The sequence below is a fragment of the Oryx dammah genome, unplaced genomic scaffold (genome assembly GCF_014754425.2).
Source record: "Oryx dammah isolate SB20612 unplaced genomic scaffold, SCBI_Odam_1.1 HiC_scaffold_27, whole genome shotgun sequence".
Lineage (NCBI taxonomy): Eukaryota > Metazoa > Chordata > Mammalia > Artiodactyla > Bovidae > Oryx > Oryx dammah.
In genome coordinates, this window is record NW_024070211.1 from 64,337,769 (window position 1) to 64,357,483 (window position 19,715).

The 19,715-nt window shown below is 41.9% G+C and overlaps 1 protein-coding gene across 2 annotated transcripts in view; it reads right to left on the bottom strand.

Annotated features, from left to right (window-relative positions):
• PTPN4 (protein tyrosine phosphatase non-receptor type 4) overlaps window positions 1-16,742 on the bottom strand; it is a 194,246-nt gene extending 177,504 nt beyond the window's left edge. For both annotated transcript variants that reach the window (XM_040228963.1, XM_040228962.1), the window contains exon 1: window positions 16,182-16,742. The gene's annotated coding sequence lies outside the window, so the exon portion shown is untranslated. The remainder of the gene's footprint in view (window positions 1-16,181) is intronic.
• Between the last annotated feature and the right edge of the window lie 2,973 nt (window positions 16,743-19,715).

Genomic DNA, 19,715 nt, shown 5'->3' on the forward strand with positions numbered 1-19,715 from the left:
AGGACTTCAGGTAAAGAAAGTAAGGCTGGTCACTGATGCAAAATGCCTCACAGGAGCTCCAGTCCATACTGAGGTGAAAGTAAATGAGTTACACAAGTAAAAGAATCTAAAAAACTAGAGTAAAAGTTTAAATAATTAGGATCAGCTAGCCTAAGAGTATACCCACACAATAGAACATGTCACTGTATTTAAATAAGGAAAGAAAAACGTGGGAAGCTCTCTGAATACTGAGTCAAAGGGTCTCCAAGGTATGTTTTAAATGAAAGAATTAGTATATAAAACATTAATATAGTGGGCTACCATCTACATACAAAGATAGGGGAAAACAATAATTTACATTTTTTTTATTTCTCTTTGCATAAATACTGGTAAAATATACAAAAACAAAAGCGGTTACCTATAGAGAGCAGGGATGGGACAGACAGAGATAAGAGGAGTATTGAGACTTCTAATTATATGCTTTTTAATATTATTTTGAAATTTGAATGAAGTAGCCATACTTAACAATTATCTAACAAAAGGGCAATACACATATTTAATTAATGGCAAAACTAACAATGACCCCGGAATAACTCCAGAACTTACTGTAAGATGGCAATCATTTGAAATGGGTGTAGGGAGTTGGCTCAGTTGTCTACCAAAGTTCATTCAGGACATTTTTTTGATAGCAGCTGTTGCTATGTAGTTTCTCTTACCTATTTTCCAATAATTACTACAGTTTCCTTCTCTTAATCCCCCCAAAATATTAAGGTGCATGTAATCTTAAAAAAAAAAGATATTTTTTCAGGAATTCCATGGCATCCAGTGGTTAGGATTTGGCGCTTTCACTGGCAGGACCTGGGTTTGATCCCTGACTGGAGAACTAAGATCCTGCAAGACAAGTGGCACAGCCAAAAAATAAGATATTTTTCTTGATTCTGTTCCCTATTCCTCTCTGACCTAAGAGATCTTCCTTCTTCCCCTTATGACCAAATTTCTTAGTGTCATCTAGTCCACATTTACTGCTATGTCTAGTTTCCTCTATTTACTCTCATCACATCCTTCTATTGTAACTCTTCTGCTACAATGAATCTCAAACTTTACTATACCTTAGAATAACTGTAGCAGCAGCAGCAGCACAGCATTTAAGCAGGTTTCCTGGTGGTAACCTCCACATTCTTCACCTACCCTTTAAAAACTCTATGCAGTCTGAAAAGAAACCTGCAGAATTGATATTTTTATTCAGTAGCTCACTTGATTCTGGTACAGGTGGTCTGCCTAAACACCTGAAAACCAATTAGCTAAGGTCATAATATGCTGTTGTTTAGTCACTAAGTCATGTACAATTATTTTGCAACCCCATGGATTGTAGCACAACAAGCTCTTGTGTCCATGGGATTTCCCAGGCAAGAATACTAGAGTAGATTGCCATTTCCTTCTTTCCTCCATTTCCTTCTTTCCAACCCAGGGATTAAACTTGCATCTCCTGCACTGGGAGGTGGGTTCTTTACCACTGAGTCACCAGGGAAGTCCAGGATCATAACAACCTTCCCTCAAATTCAAAGCACTTTGGATCTCATCTCTCTCTCTGTAGAATCTGACACCTTACACTAACTTCTTCCATCACCTTCCCCCACACAACTGGACTCTCCTCTCATTGCTGAGAGCCCTTATCCTTTACACGATGCTGGAGGGGCCCTCACAGTGGCCTTCGTCCTAACTTTACACACACTTCATAAGCAGTACAAGTCACATCCACTGCTTCAACTACCATCTGTATAACACTGAATTCTGACACTTTGATTTCCCAAGAATTTTCAGGAAGTTGGAGGTTATGCAGTCAGTACAGGAGGAAGAAGATGCTTCAACATCATGCACATCTGAATCCAAAATATCTGTTATTTACATGGGAATACATCCAAAGTCACACATCTTTCTGAATTTCATCATTGTTATCCTAGGGGTTAACACCTTTAAAACTAGGGATAACACCTTTCTGACAATTTTTGTTTGGATTAAATAAGGAAAATAAAAAGATTAAATGAGACTTCTCCTTCCCTTCCTAGCTCAGACTTGACAGCATGCCCTGTGGACCCCATGCCATGGGCCTGAGGTGGCGGGCAGGAAACAACTAACCTGGGGCAGAGGGACTGGCACCTACAAGGGGGCTGAGCAAATAAGTAAATGTACTAAGGATAATGGAGCCCATCTCTCACTGCTGAAGACGAGACTTAAAAATACAGAAAAGGGACAACTGGAAAGAACTCTCGAGTGTTGGACTGGAAATGGATTATCAGTGTGAACTTCTGAGTATCAGTTCAGTTCAGTTGCTCAGCTGTGTCCAACTCTTGGTGACCCCATGGACTGCAGCATGCCAGGCCTCCCTGTCCATCACCAACTCCTGGAGCTTGCTCAAACTCATGCCCATTGAGTCAGTGATGCCATCCAACCATCTCATCCTCTGTCATCCCCTTCTCCAGACTTCAGTCTGTCCCAGCATCAGGGTTTTTTCAAATGAGTCAGTTCTTCTTTTAAATATATATACATAGTTAGATGAAGAAAGAGATTCAAATGTGTATACAAATACGTATATGTATATTCAAATGCATATATATATATATGTATTTCCTAGCTCTGTCTGCTCAAAATTCTCCAAGCCAGGCTTCAACAGTATGTGGACCAAGAACTTCCTGATATTCAAGCTGGACTTAGAAAAGGCAGAGGAACCAGAGATCAAACTTCCAACATCCGTTGGATCATAGAAAAAGCAAGAGAATGCCAGAAAAACATGTATTTTTGCCTCACTGACTATTCTAAAGCCTTTGTGTGGATCATAACAAACTGTAGAAAATTCTTAAAGAGGCGGGAATAACAGACCACCTTACCTGCCTCCTGAGAAATCTGTATGCAGGTCAGGAAGCAACAGTTAGAACTGGACATGAAACAATGGACTGGTTCCAAATTGGGAAAGGAGTACATCAAGGGTGTATACTGTCACCCTGCTTATTTAACTTATACGCAGAGTACATCATGCAAAATGTCAGGCTGGATGAAGCATAAGGTGGAATCAAGACTGCCAGGAGAAATATCAATAACCTCAGATATGCAGCAGAGAAGGCAATGGCACCCCACTCCAGTTCTCTTGCCTGGAAAATCCCATGGATGGAGGAGCCTGGTGGGCTGCAGTCCATGGGGTCGCTAAGAGTCGGACACAACTGAGCGACTTCACTTTCACTTTTCACTTTGATGCACTGGAGAAGGAAATGGCAACCCACTCCAGTGTTCTTGCCTGGAGAATCCCAGGGATGGGGGAGCCTGGTGGGCTGCCGTCTATGGGGTAACACAGAGTCGGACACGACTGAAGCACCTTAGCAGCAGCAGCAGATATGCAGATGACATCACCCTTATGGCAGAAAGCAAAGAGAAACTAAAGAGCCTCTTGATGAAAGTGAAAGAGGAGAGTGAAAAAGCTGGCTTAAAACTCAACATTCAAAAAACGATGATCATGGCATCCAGTTCCATCACTTCATGGAAAATAGATGGGGAAACAGTGGAAACAGTGACAGCCTTTATTTTCTTGGAATCCAAAATCACTGCAGATGGTGACTGCAGCCATGAAATTAAAAGATGCTTGCTTCTTGCAAGAAAAGCTATTAACAAACCTAGACAGCATATTAAAAAGCAGAGACATTACTTTGCCAACTCAGGGCCATATAGTCAAGGCTATGGTTTTTCCATTAGTATGTACGGATGGTGAGAGTTGGACCATAAAGAAAGCTAAGCACCGAAGAATTGATGCTTTTGAGCTGTGGTGTTGGAGAAGACCCTTAAGAGTCCCTCGAACTGCAGGAGATCAAACCAGTCAATCCTAAAGGAAATCAGTCCTGAATATTCACTGAAAGAACCACCGCTAAAGCTGAAGCTCCAATACTTTGGCCACCTGATGAGAACTGATTCACCAGAAAGACCCTGATGCTGGGACAGACTGAAGTCTGGAGAAGGGGACGACAGAGGATGAGATGGATGGACGGCATCACCAACTCAAGGGACATAAGTATGAGCAAGCTCCAGGAGTTGATGATGGACAGGGAAGCCTGGCATGCTGCAGTCAATCGGGTCACAAACAGACACAACTGAGCAACAGAACTGATAACTGATTTACAGTGTAGTGTAAGTTTCAAGTGTACAGTACAGTGATTCAGTTTTATATATGTGTGTGTGTGTGTTAGTCACTCAGTTGTGTCTAACTCTTTGTGACCCCATGAACTGTAGTTTGCTAAGCGCCTCTGTCCATAGAATTCTCCAGGCAAGAATACTGAAGTGGGTAACCATTTCCTTCTCCAGGGGATCTTCCCGACCCAGGGATCAAACCCAGGTCTCCTGCATTGCAGGACGATTCTTTACTCTGTGAGCCACCAGGAAAGTCCCTTTATTCTTTTTCAGATTCCTTTCGCTTACAGGTTATTACATATTATTGAGTATAGTTCCCTGTGCTATACAGTAGGTCCATGTTAGTTACCTACTTTATACATAGTAGTTTATACAAAGGGGTTTTTCTAGTGGCTCAGTCGGTAAAGAACCGACTGCAACGCAGGAGACCCAAGTTCAATCCCTGGGTGCGGAAGATCCCCTGGAGAAGGGAATGGCAACCCACTCCACCAGAGTTTCAGAGAACAGCAAGGAGAGATAGGACCTTCTTAAATGAATAATGCAAAGTTATAGAGGAAAACAAGAGAATGGGAAAGACTATAGAGATTTCTTCAAGAAAACTGGAGATATCAAATGAACATTTCATGCAAACACAGACACAATAAATGACAGAAATGGTAAGGACCTAACTGAAGTAGAAGAAACTAAGAAGAGGTGACAAGAATACACAGAAGAACTATACAAAAAGGTGTTAACAACCTGGATAACCACAATGGTGTGGTCACTCATCTAGGGCCAGACATCCTTGAGTGTGAAGTCAAGTAGGCCTTAGGAAACATGACTATGAACAAAGATAATGGAGGTGATGGAATTCCAGCTGAGCCATTTAAAATCCTAAAAGATGATGCTGCTGAAGTGCTGCACTCAATATATCAACAAATTTGGAAAATGCAACAGCGGCCACAAAACTGAAAAAGGTCAGTTTTCATTTCAATCCCAAAGAAGGGCAATGCCAAAGAATGTTCAAACTACTGTACAATTGCACTCATTCCACATGGTAGCAAGGTTGTGCTCAAAATCCTTCAAGCTGGCATCGGCAATATGTGAACTGAGAACTTCCAGATATACAAGTTGGGTATACAAGCTGAATTTCGAACAGGCAGAGGAACCAGAGATCAAATTGCCAACATCCATTGGATTATGAAGAAAGAAAGGTAATTTGAGAAAAACATCTGCTTCATTGACTGCTAAAGCCTTTGACTGTGTGGATTATAACAAACTGTGGAAAATTTTTAAGGAGATGGGAATACAAGACCACCTTACCTGTCTCCTAAGAAATCTGTATGTGGATAAAGAAGCAACAGACACAGAACAACTGACTGGTTCAAAATTGGGAAAGGAGTATGACGAGGCTATATATTGTCACTCTGCTAATGTAACTTCTATGCAGAGTCTATCATGCGAAACGCCAGGCAAGATGAATGACAAGTGGGAATCAAGATTATCAGAAGAAATATTAATAATCTCAGATATGCATATTATACCACTAAATAGCCTCTTGATGAAGGCAAAAAAGGAGAGATGAAAAAGATGGCATGAAACTCAGCATTAAAAAAACTAAGATCATGTCATCCAGTCCCACTGCTTCATGGCCTATAGAATGGGAAAAAGTGGAAGCAGTGATAGATTTTATTTTCGTGGCCTCCAAAATCACTGCTGACAGTGACTCTAGCCATGAAATTCAAAGACACTTGCTCCTTGAAAAGAAACCTATTACAAACCTTGCTGTTGTTCAGTCTCTAAGTCATGTCCAACACTTTGTGACCCCATGGATTGCAGAACGCCAGGCCTCCCTGTCCTTCACTAACTCCTTGAGTTTGCTCAAACTCATGCCCATTGAGTCAGTGATGCCATCCAACCATCTCATCCTCTGTCGCCCCCCCTTTCTCCTCCTGCCCTCAATCTTTCCCAGCTCAGAGTCTTTTCCAATGAGTCAGCTCTTCACATCAGATGACCTAGATGCAAAACCTAGACAGTGTATTAAAAAGCAAAGACATCACTTTCCCAACAAAGGTCCATATAGTCAAAGCTATAGTTTTTCCAGTAGTCATGTATGGATGTGAGAATTGGACCGTAAAGAAGACTGAGCACAGAAGAGTTGATGCTTTAGAACTGTGGTGCTGGAGAAGACTCCTGAGAATCCCTTGGACTGCAAGGAGATCAAACTAGTCAATCCTAAAGGAAATCAACTCTGAATATTCACTGGAAGGACTGATGCTAAAGCTGAGGCTCCAATACTTTTGGCCACCTGATGCGATGAGCTGCTAACTCATTGGAAAAGACCCTGATGCTGGGAAAGATTGAAGGCAAGTGAGAAGAGGGAGGCAGAGGATGAAATGGTTAGACAGCATCACCGTCTCAATAGACATGAATTTAAGCAAAATCCAGGAAACAGTGAGGAGAAGGCAATGGCACCCCATTCCAGTACTCTTGCCCGGAAAATCCCATGGATGGAGGAGCCTGGTAGGCTGCAGTCCATGGGGTGGCCAAAAGTCAGACACGACTGAGCGACTTCATTTTCACTTTTTACTTTCATGCACTGGAGAAGGAAATGGCAACCCACTCCAGTGTTCTTGCCTGGAGAATCCCAGGGACGGGGGAGCCTGGTGGGCTGTCGTCTATGGGGTCGCACAGAGTCGGACACGACTGAAGCAACTTAGCAGCAGCAGCAGGAGACAGTGAAGGACAGAGGAGCTTGGTGTGCTACAGTCCATGAGGTCACAAAGTAGGACACAACTTAAGACTGAACAACAAGTGTTACAAGTGTGTAACTTCTAATTTATCCCTGTCCCTGCTTCCTTTCCCCTTTTGATAACCACACCTAAGTGATACTGAATGATATTTGTCTTTCTGTCTGGCTTACTTTACTTAGTATGACCATCTCTAGGTCCATCCATGTTGCCACCAATGGCATTAATCTCTTTCTTTGCTATGGCTGAGTAATATCCTATCATATATATGTACCACACCTTCTTTTTCCGTTCATCAGTCAATGGACATTTAGGCTGCTTCCATGGCCAGGTAAACAGTGCTGCAATGAACACTGAAGTGCATATATCTTTTCAAATCACGGTTTTCTCCACAATATATGCCCAGGAGTTGGACTGCTGGATCATATGGTAGCTCTACTTTCAGTCCTTTAAGGAACCTCCATAGCCGCTGCACCAATTTACATTTTCACAATGTAGCAGGGATCCTTTTTGTCCACATTCTCTCTAGCATTTATTATTTGTAGACCTTTGGATGATGGCCATTCTGACTGGTGAAAGGTAATATCTCATTGTATTCAGTTGTTTTGATTCACATTTCCCCAATAATTGGTAATGCTGAGCTTCTTTTCAGGTGCTTGTCAGTCATCTGTATGTCTTCTTTGAAGAAGAAGGTCTATGTAGGTATTTTGCCCAATTTTTGATTGGGTTTTTTTAAAATATTGAGTTGTAGGCATCTGGAATTTTGAAGGTACTGCTGTGTCAATGCTGATCTCCTGATTTGGGAGTTTTGTAAGAGACTGCCCATGTTCTGGTAAAAACACACTAGATTATTTAGGAATGATAGGCATCATGTCTGCATCTTGCTCTGAGATGGTTCAGGAAAGTCTATTTAGATGAGAAATGGTACATTCCTCTGAAATGGTTTTAAGTAGAGATGAAAATGAGAGACCAAAAATAAGATGATTAGGTAGTTTCACTGACATTTGAGAATTCAGTAACAGAGAAGGAAAGGGTTGACGACAATGTCAAGGTTCCTTCTCTGGGCACCTGAAAGAGAAGGCTTCACTGCAACCCCTAGAGTGAGCCAAGTACAAGATGTGCAGGTTTATATTCTGTTTACACACAATATATATGTAGTACTGCATCCAAAACTGGTTGAGGTTCATGTGTAGAGATGAGAGAGCTTATGGGTCATCTCTGTACCTTCCCCTCAATCTTGCTGTGAAACTAAAAGTGCTATAAAGAGTCAAATCTTACAAAAAGTTTTTTTTTTAAGAGGCAAGAATAGTTCAAGGAAAAGGAAGTTGAAGGGGATTCTGAAGCTCTTTGTGCTATTTTTGCAATGTTTCTGTATGTCTGAAATTATTTCAAAATAAATTAATTTTAAAAATTCAGTGAGAACTCATGACAAACCTTGGTGCCTAGCAAAACACCTGGTTCACTATAGGTACTCAATAAAAATTATTTGGTCTTCCCTTTCCAGTTGCCCAAAGAGAAGTCTTAGCAGCAGCATCAACTCTTCCTCTTCCACTACAACCAAATGGACTCTCAGTTCTCAGGAAACTGCCTCATCAGTTTTCAGTTCCAGCCTGACACCCTCATCTTTATTTCCTCATTTCTGGCTCTTATCACCTCTCACCTGGACTACTGCAAGAGCATCCTAACCGGTTTCTCTGCTCCTTCTAACCTCATCTTTGCACCATCCTTGTATCTTTGCATCATTATTTAGAAGTCAAGGTTTATCTTTCCTTATTTAAATACCTGTAATTGCTCCCAATGTAAATGTTGATTTCCCAATAGGCAGACAAAAGACTCCTGTAGGGCACTAGCAATGCAGAAGCACCAAAAAGATATTTCAGATACACACATAAAATAATCAACTAGTAATCCCTGGGGGGAGGAGGAGAAGAGAGGAGAGAAAAGATGAGGACTTTGACAGGACTTCCTTCATTTTTATATTAAGGTTTGGTAGTGGTTTTATTTTTGACTGCATACACGAGAATGCCAGGAGAAGTGTGGGTACCATAAACTTTCCAATACTAACAGTGCTTTTCCCAATGCTTTTCCCAACTTGCACCAAAGAAAATAATTTTTAGCTCACTGGGACAAGCCAAGGAGATTATTCTAGGTCAAAAAAAACCACCCTGGTGGGTCCAATGTGCTTTGGTCACATACACTGACAGCTATCTTATTCTCTGGCACAAGGATAAGCCATCAAGGCAGCCCAGTTGGGAAGCTCCATTCTAAAGGTCTTAATATGATTGCACTCACAGCCCAAACAAGGACCCCCACAAGGTTTTATCTCCTACCACAGTCAATAAACATATAGAAGCACACGGATTCACACATAAAATCAGACACCAACACCCATCCAACAGACCACTTCTCTAAAGCATGGATCCTCTCATGCTTGCCTTTTTGTACATGCTGTTCTCTCTACCCAGAGATCAATCCCTACTCATCCTTCAAGACGCTGCTCATATGCCACTCTCCTTTCCACAGATCTTACTACACTTGTCACTCTGAATTTTAATTGCTGACATACGTTACCACCCTAGAATTTGAGCTCAAGGCCAAGAATCATGTCTTATTTACTGGTATACCAGTGATGTCTATATCAGCCATTCAAATGTCTGTTTAATTACACACAAATAAATGTTCACTATATCATTTCCCAATAAGCCAAAATTTTCAAAATACATTAACTAAAACAACAAAGTATAATTTTATAATAAAATTTGTATTTTTCCCCAAACAAGAACACCCACTGTTTGTTCTACAAGAGATTTGGCAGAGAGAGATATTCAAACCATTATCCTAGTCCTAGAGTTTTAAGTTTTAGACTGAGGAAACAAACCTACAAACAAGCTATAAGCACAAAAATCTTCACTGCAGACTGTAACAGTGGGAACTTTAGGAACAACCAAAATATTCAACGAAAGGTAAAAGACTAAACCACCTGATTGATAAATCACCTGACTGTCTAAGCAATTGTTTATATTCATGAAGATGGGAATGGGAAAACAGGAAATAATACGTTACCATTTACTGATCATCTCTTCTATTTAAAGAATAATGCTGGATGCTTTATATATATTATCCTAATCCTCCCAACAATTGAAAGGCAAATACCATTATCCTAAATTCAGACAAGAAGGTAAGCACAGAGGTTACATAGTTTTTCCAAGGTTTATGAGACCAGATTCCTACCCATATCTCCCTCACTCCAAAGTCTGTCACCTTTTCCCTATATTGTTCTTCCTCTACAATGCAACATTTCCAATATATTAAACTCCAAAATTGTTATCTCTACAACTGTATAAAAAACTACAATAAGACAATGGCCTGGAAGGAAACAAAAATATCTTTTAGAGTAGTGATTATGGGTGAATGTTGTTATAGTATTTATAATTTTTTTATTAGCAACTTTTTAAAAGCAGAATTGCTGAGAAATGGTCTAAACTCATCAAGAATACAGAAGAAACAACCCCTATTTTTTATTTTTTAACACGTTTATTAAGGACACACAGTAGGTAACATATAAAAACTTAAGAAGAAAGAACTCTAGGGGCCTCCTTGGTGGCTCAGTGGTAAAGAATCTGCCTGCCAACGCAGGAAACTCATGTTTGATCCCTGATCCGGGAAGATCCCACATACCACAGAGCAACTAAGCCCATGTACCACAACTATTGAGCCTGTGCTCTAAAGCCTGGGAGCCACAACTACTGAGCCCATGTGCCACAGCTACTGAAGGCTTTGCACTCCAGAGTCAAGCTCCACAACAAGAAACCACAGTAAGAAGCCCGAGCACCGCAACTAGAGAAAAGGCCCCACAGCAACCAAAGACCCGGCACAGCAAAAAGATAAATAAAACTATTTTTTTTTTTAAGGAGAAGGAAGAACTCAAGAAACTATATATAAATAATCATATAGTAACACCAGGGTACTCATTACTAGGATTCAAAAGCTGATCATGACTGGATTAAGCATCATTCTTCCAAAAAACGGTGAATTCTGTGGAAGACTTGTGGACTGGAGATGTGCGTGCATGCTAATAAGTCACTTCAGTAGTGTCCAACTCTGTGCGACCCTATGGACTGTAGCTTGCCAGGCTCCTCTGTCCATGGGGATTCTCCAAGCAAGAATACTGGAGTGGGCTGCCATGCCCCCCTCGAGGGGATCTTCCCAACCCAGGGATCAAACCTGCATCTCTAGCAGGCAGGTTCTTTACCACAAATGCCACCTGGGAAGATCCGTGGACTGGAGACAGGAATGTTTAAACTGAAGAAACGAGGGCAGGGGGACGAAAAAAGAATGTTAAAGAATGCTTTCTTTTTAAGCACAAATGAGAAACAGGGGTAGTGAGATGAAGCTGGCAGGAAACCTATAAGGTCAAGCAAATTAATTCCAAAGTTTGGAATTAACCTGATAAGCAACAAGAACTGTAATATATTTTCAAATGATAAGTGGCATTGGGCTTCCCTTGTAGCTCAGTTGGTAAAGAATCTGCCTGTAATGCAGGAAACCTGGGTTCGATCCCTGGGTTGAGAAGAACCCCTGGAGAAGGAAATGGCAACCCACTCCAGTATTCTTGTCTTAAGAATCCCATGGACAGAGAAGCCTGGCAGGCTACAGTCCATGGGGTCCCAAGAGTCCATGCTGCTGCTAAGTCACTTCAGTCATGTCCGACTCTGTGCGACCCCACAGACGGCAGCACACCAGGCTCTGCCGTCCCTGGGATTCTCCAGGCAAGAACACTGGAGTGGGTTGCCATTTCCTTCTCCAGTGCATGAAAGTGAAAAGTGAAAGTGAAGTTGCTCAGTCGTGTCCAACCCTCAGTGACCCCCTAAGTCAGACACAACTTAGCAACTAAACCACCACCAAGTGGCATGCTGAAAATAAGATCTTTAAAGATTCAAAACTTGTTTCAAAGTAAAGTACTGTCTTTGGTTACACAGTGTTTTCGCCAAACAACTGAGGGTAAAATAATCCATTAGCCTTTATGTGCTTTAAACATAACTTTTTTCCCAAAGAGAAACTGACTAAACAAACAAAAGTTTTTATATAAGGAGTGAGTATATGGGGAAGGGGTTCGTTCAGATATAATGCTTGCAAATATGAAATGCTACAGTACATTTTAATAAGAATCAAAGAACTTTAGAGCAAGAAGAGACACTAGAGATCATCTTTTAGTGATAACATCTTCATTTTCACAAGGGATTAAATTGAGGCTCATGAACTAAGTAACTTAACTAACATCATATATAAGCTAGTGGCAGATACAATATCAAAACTCAGATTTTCGGGTATTCCCTGGTGGTCCAATGGCTAGGAGCTTCCCTGATAGCTGCAATGCATGAGACCCTGGTTCAATTCCTGGGTCAGGAAGATCCCCTGAAGAAAGGATAGGCTACCCACTCCAGTATTCTTGGGCTTCCCTTGTGACTCAGCCAGTAAAGAATCCATCTGCAATGCAGCAGATCTGGGTTCAATCCCTGGGCTGGGAAGATCCCCTGGAGAAAGGAATGGGCTACCCACTCCAGTGGGTATTCTCTATTCTGGCCTAGAGAATTCCAGGGAATGTATAGTCCACGGGGTCCCAATAAGTCAGACACGACTGAGCGACTTTCACTTTCACTTTCCAGTGGTTAGGACTCTGGGTTTTCACTGCAGGAGGCAAGGGTTCAATCCCTGGTAGGGGAACTAATATCCTGCAAGACAAATAGTGAGTGAGGCTTGGCAAAAAAAAAAAAAAAGGAAAAAACACCCAAATCAAAAACAAACAAAACTTCAGGTTTTCTAGGTAGCAAGATCTAAAGTTGTCCCTCCCGATAATATAGTTACTAGCGAAATCTGATTATTTGTATTTAAGCTGATTAAAATTAAATACAATTTAAAATTTAGGTCCTTGGGCACAACAATCACATTGTGTTCGATCTGTGCCACACACTGTTAATGGCTACCACATCTGACAGTGCAGAATAAGAATTCTGCCATCACTGCAAAAAGTTTAACTGGACAACATGATCTAAAGAATAAGCCTCAGAATCAGACAAACCTAGTCAATTTCTACTTACTAGCAGTATGATCCCTGACAAGTTATTCATGCTCCCATTTGGAAGAGGGGAGGAGAAGTAGAGGATTAATAATTCCTACCTCCCAAAGTATACTTGATGCTTATGTGGGATAACATGAAAAGCCCCTTTACATAGTCTGGCATGTAACAGACAATAAACACGTCCGTTCTGGATCCTTTTTCCTTTATACTCCTCTATAAAAACCTCCTTGTTAAGAGATACAATAACTCACAATAATGCAATAACTCACCCAAATTAATATCTTTCCCACAAGATAATCCACAGTGCCTAATTTTCATTCTGTTCCCCTCAATTCCTTCAAATACTTGCACCTCTCTTCCAGTGTTTCTGCTTAGGAATAATGAAGAATGAATGTGGGGGAAATAACCTCTAATGAAACGGAGGAGAATGTAATAAATTTCCCCTCTAGTTTCCCATTCCATTTTAAATATGACTGTACTGACTGATCACGCAAAGAAAAAGAAATAAATTATATTCCTCCTAGGTACCATACTTCCACATTAAGAGAAGATTCTACAATCCTTCTTCACTATACTCCTTCTCACCATCTGTGCTAATCGAATATTAAATGAAGAAATAAAACCTTCCTCCTACAGTACTTTTCTGGCAAACAATAAAAAGATTTCCAGAATACTAAGCCAATCTTCAAGGCTTCACAGCTTAACGTAGTAAACTAATTTGACAAATCTAGACTACTGAATATAAAAAACTTCATAACATGCATGTTATTACCCAGAAAAACAACAAAATTCAACTCAGCTTGGAACCAGTGAATTTCTGCCAATACTAAATTTTATTTAGAAGCAACAAATCATACTTAGCCACATTAAGTCACACAGACTTGCCATTTCTAGTGAGGTCTCCAACTTTACATTTCTAATAACTAACAGTTAAAGGACAGCTTTAAAACATGTCTTTAAGCATCCACAAACAAGGTTTCTACATATTTTTAAAGCTTCCTTGTTGTTTAAAACTGACCATATTAATCCAGGGGTGGCGGGGAGGAAAGGCGGGAGTCCTCTCAGTAACGGTAAGAATGTCTCCTTGAAATTATCTGTCATTCTTACTTTGTTCCTTGAAGATAATTTACTTAAAAACATGACCACTGACGCACCCACCCTTAAAGAGCTCAGAATAAATCATAAGTAAATACGAAATAGATAACACTGCACACTATACTATCACACAATTTAAATTATGTTTAGTAGACGAAATTAAAATATTAGTATCTCAAATACACAAATCAGAGTTTAATAAGTCTACGGAAGTCACATAAGTTTAAAAAAAAAAAAGGCACTGTAAAAAGTTTTCATTACTATTCCACATGAAGTACTTTATATTAATACATTAAAGTTAGGCTTCTATGCCTGAACTGATGAAATCTAATCGTGAGAGTCTATAATGTTTTAAGTCCTTCTGTAATAACGAAGTATACATTGGTCACAGTAGAACAGTTCAAATGAATTTTCCTGAGGCTGCATTCTAAGTACATCTGACCCAGAAAGTATTTTTAGCAAGTGTGTTCAATCAATGCTGGTTATGCCTAGTCTAAATTAGAAATTAAGTGTCACAAATTTAAAGTAACGAAGTTACTAGGGATATTTTAAAAGATATTCAATTAGAAAATCAGGGGAAAACCACAAAGTTTAAACAATTCAATACCCACAGCCTATAATCTAAGCAGGTTCTAGGAAAACAGGCAATAAGAAAGCCACACCTTCATCCATAACTACTTTTGAGGCACCTATGATTTTCTAATTTTAACCTACTCAATTAATAAAACTGCAAAACAGTGATGGCTCCCTGTTTTCAAAATCTCTTGCCAAATGTTTAAAATAGGCTAGCTAAGTCACAAACACTTCCATATACAAAAATAAGATCATAAGTCTCTTCTTAAAAACCGCTCAAGATCATATTGTGGGACCATGCACATGTTTCAAAGAAAAGAGGTGACAAAGATATGTGTGGCATTAAAAAAAGAGACAGAGAGAGAGAGATAAAAATAGCTTCTGTGGTAATTGGAGCATAAATTTATTCTGACAAAAAATGGTGGGATCCACAAAATGATTGTGTTCTACTATGAGTTAGTAAAGAAGCTCTGTAGAGAAAAACTTTTGCTTACAAAAAGCCTTTAAAAATATATATATAGGTTGAATTTCTCAAATTCAAGATTTAACTGATGTACTATCTAGCTCTATTCCATTAAGCACATTTTGGGCTCTGAACAATCATTTATTTTAAGGTCATCTCCTTCCCCTTTAAAAAAATATATATTTTTTCCCTCTGGCAACAAAGATTAAGGTTCAAAAATCAGGATAAAAAAATACCCTGGCCTAACTGTCCCACAGTCTTCTTTTTACTCAAACCATACTTTAGAAGTCGGATACTTAAGCGTTTTGATTTTTTATCTCCATAAACATGGTTTAAATTGTAATGTTGCAACTGGGCCCAAGATTTGGTTACATAAACCGAATATTACTCCAATCTCTGATTCTAACAGCATTTGGTATATTGCAGATACACAGACTGTCCTAGAAAAAGCGCCTGAAAAACCCTACCCATACACATTGTCCTCCGCTGTGGTTCACTGTACAATGCCTCCCAGGCATAAAGTCTCCCATTCTAAGTTTCCCAGAACCATCCGTGCGTATATATGTGCCACTGTAAACTATTCCATGTTAAGGAAACCCTGGGAAGCGCTTCCGTACGTCTATTTTGCTACACCTCAACTTTTTCTTTTGGCTCAACTACAGGTTCCTAAACACAAGCATGCAAAGGCAGAATCATAAAAGGCTTAAAACTTCAAGCGTAGGACAGTATGCCCAAGCAGCAAGAAGGAAGCTTTCAAAGGAGCCAATTTTTTTTTTTTAAAAGGAATCCTATCACCAATGGAAAACTCTGAAGATTCTAAAACCTCACCTAGAGTTTAGGGGCCGTGGAACACTCCATGTCCGCACCTATTCCATCCCTTCTCCCCCGACTCCCCCAGAACAGAGATTCCAACTAAAACACCAGGAGGCTGAGAGCAGGGGTCCCACGAAGAAAGGCAGTAGGCAAAAAGCATCCTTCCCCCCTGACTTGAAATCAGCCTCACGCCTTCGGCCGGCCCCACCTGGCGGGCCGCAGGTAGCAGCCTCGCGCGCCACGCCGGGCCGAGAGGCGGCCGGGACCCGGAGCCTCTTACCTTCGTGTCCCAGCCGCGTCCTCCGGGCTGGAGAAGAAAAGCCTGGAGGCCCGGCCGCGCCGCCCCCGGGGCTCCGTCAGCGTCCGCCCAGCAGCCGGCGCCGCAGCGGCCGCGCCACGGCCCCGAGCCGCCGGCACCACCTCATACTGCGGGGCTGCCGCGCGCTCCCGCACCTCCCTGCGGGGATGAGCTAATCCAGCCCCGCAGCGGTGTCGCGGGGGTGGGGGCCCCGGAGCGGGGCCCAGAATCCAGCCCCGGGGACCCCGGAGTCCTGAGGGAACAATGTAGGACCGCGAGGAGGAGGAGCGGAACGGCAGGGCGAGAGCGAACGGACGGCAATCCTAAGCAGCGTTTGTGTGTGAGAGTGCAATGGGCGCTCAGTCCCTCCCGCCGCCGCCGCCTCCTCCTCCTCTTCCTCCTCCTCCTCCTACTCCGTCTCCTCCTCCTCCCTCAAGCACACCCCGTCTCCCGGGCCACAGCATAGCAACCGAACATGGCGGCTGCGCAGACGCCGCCAGTCAGCCGCCCGGAGCTGCGGCCGCGGCCACGGGAGGCGATCTCGCGAGAGGTGAGGCCAAGCCCCCTCCCCGCCGGCGCGGACTGGAAGCGGTCCCACCAGCCGGAGCGCGGGGGACGCGCAGGTGCGAGGGAGGAGGGACCTGAGCGGGTGGGAGGGGCTACGAGGGACCGGGCGCTGTGGCTCCGCGGCGATTGGTTATTGAAACTGGGACCCTCCCCCACTGGACCTAGAGACTCGAGGGACCCCCACAGAGAGGGGGGAAAAAACCTCAGTTTAAAGTGGAAAACCGGACCTTTTGGCCCCAGGTTGTCCCAACTTCAGTGCTGAAAAAGGATACAGGTTTTAGGGTGCAGATTTGAATGATTTCCTCTCCTAAATATAGACCCTGAAACAAAGAACAAACAACGTTCATTTATAGCGTTGGAGTGCCTCTGTGTGCCAGGAACGGTGTGCTGTTAAATATGAGATTAATTCATGCTAACCAAGTGTATGAATCAGTTATCACCAGGTCAGGGTTTTTAGCCAAGTGATTCTAAAATCTTTTTGATGATACAAACTTACTGGGGGTGAGACAAATGCCTGTGGTCTGGATGATAGTGGAAATGACGGCGGGAGGAATTTTTGCGTTCATTTTTGTCAGAGTCCCCTTCTGTCATCAGACACCTTCTTGCTCTTCCTCGCTCTTAGCTTCAGCACCCCACCAGGACTGTCCTTCATGAAACATTCTTTCAAAAATCACTTTCCCTCCAACCCGACAAAAGGCCTATTTACTAATCAGGGATGGTTTTTGCAAGCTAAAACCTTGCAGATCTGTACAGATCTGTGAAATTTGCAGTTTCTAGGGACTCTCTTCTCCCTCTCACCTGGCTCAGTTTTTCTGTTTTAAAAAGACAACCCATCAGTCCATGTTGTTCTGACTTTCCTTCCCACAGCTTGGTTCCAGCCAGGTTCCTTCCTCCTTCCCAGACAGGTTCTCCGGCCTCTGTGTCTCTGTTTGCTGTGCCTTTATTCATACGGTTCCTTCCGCTGAAATGCTCTTCCCTTCACCTCCATCTTGTCTACACTCAGTCATCCTCCAACAATGGATCTTACTTCTACCAAAAGGAAGAATTTCTTCCTCTTTGACATACTTTTAGGTTTATACCTCCTTTTTCTTACAGTGCTCTTTTTATTATAGGATATTTATCCCTGTGCAGGTTTTATCCCCACTATCCATGGGGAGCTACTGGAGTCAAGGATCTTGTCTTGGTCATCTTTGTATCCCTTCTGATGCCGGGTGACAGTGACATTGCCCAGTGTCAAAGAAGTTTGTTGAGAGAACGAAATGCTTAAATCTTTAATTGGTGGGATTTGGAGAAGGTACTTGAGACAGACTGGTCTCTTTCTCAGCTCCAAATCTGGTAAATTGCTGTGACTCTGAGTGACACTCACCTGATCTGAATTTGTCTTTGTTGATGTCCTGTAGAGCTTTGTAACTAGTCCTCCAAGTAACCTTCATATCTCCAGACCTTCTCCCTCAGCCCATTCTGCCCACCCTCATCCATAAAGCACAGTGACCTTCTATACAAATAGAAACCTTGATTGTAATATAAGTATAACTGGAGCCTCAAGATTGGAAAGGCAAGAGGGGGATGCCCTTTGTTTTGGAAAACTCCACAGGATGAGTCCTTTAGGTAAATGGACTATCTATCTATCTACTATTCTTTAGGAAAACTGTGAAGTCACTTTTTAAAAATTGAGTTATAATTCATATACTACAGTGCTTTTTGGTATATTTGCAAAGTTGTACAGCCATCACCTCTACCTAATTCTGGAATATTTTCATCACCCCCAAATGGAATCCCATACCCATTAGCAGTCACTCCTCATTCCCTCCTCCCCTAGCCCCTGACCACTAATCTACTTTCTGCCTCTAGGTATTCACCTACTCTGGGCATTTCATATACACTGAATCATACTATCTGCAAATTATCTATCAAAATGGATAAATGTTTGTTTTTATTTAAATTATAATCTTTAAAAAAAGTAATCAATGCCTATTCTGGATAATTTTGATGACCACCTTGTCATCAAATGCTGGCATTTGATTTTGTATTTGGCACCAAGAATTATAACTTGCATTTCTTGAGCTAATCAGAAAAAAATAGAATACTCTTTGTAGACACGACAGCCTTCTAACTAGGAGATGGTCAAATGTCCTCATGGTTCAGTTCAGTTCAGTTCAGTTCAGTCGTTCAGTCATGTCCGACTCTTTGCGACCCCATGGCCTGCAGCACGCCAAGCCTCTCTGTCCATCATCAATGCAAGGAGTTTACTCAGACTCATGTCCATCAAGTCGGTGATGCTATCCAACCATCTCAATCCTCTGTCGTCCCCTTCTCCTCCCGTCTTCAATCTTTCCCAACAATAGGGTCTTTTCAAATGAGTCAGTTCTTTGCATCAGGTGGCCAAAGTATTGGGAGTTTCAGCTTCAGCATCAGCCCTTTCAATGAATATTCAGGACTGATTTCCTTTAGGATGGACTGGTTGGATCTCCATGCAGTCCAAGGGACTCTCAAGAGTCTTCTCCAACACCACAGTTCAAAAGCATCAATTCTTCGGCACTCAGCTTTCTTTATAGCCCAACTCTCACATCCATACATGACTACTGGAAAAACCATAGCTTTGACTAGACGGACCTTTGTTGGCAAACTAATGTCTCTGCTATTCAGTATGCTGTTTAGGTGGTCATAACTTCTCTTCCAAGGAGCAAGTATCTTTTAATTTCATGGCTGCCATCACCATCTGCAGTGATTTTGGAGCCCAAAAAAGTAAAGTCTCTCACTGTTTCTATTGCTTCCCTGTCTGTTTGCCATGAAGTGATGGGACCAGACGCCATGATCTTAGTTTTCTGAATGTTGAGTTTTAAGCCAGCTTTTTCACTCTCATCAAGAGGCTCTTTAGTTTATCTTCACTTTCTGCCATAAGGGTGGTGTCATCTGCATATCTGAGGTTATTGATATTCCTCATGGTAC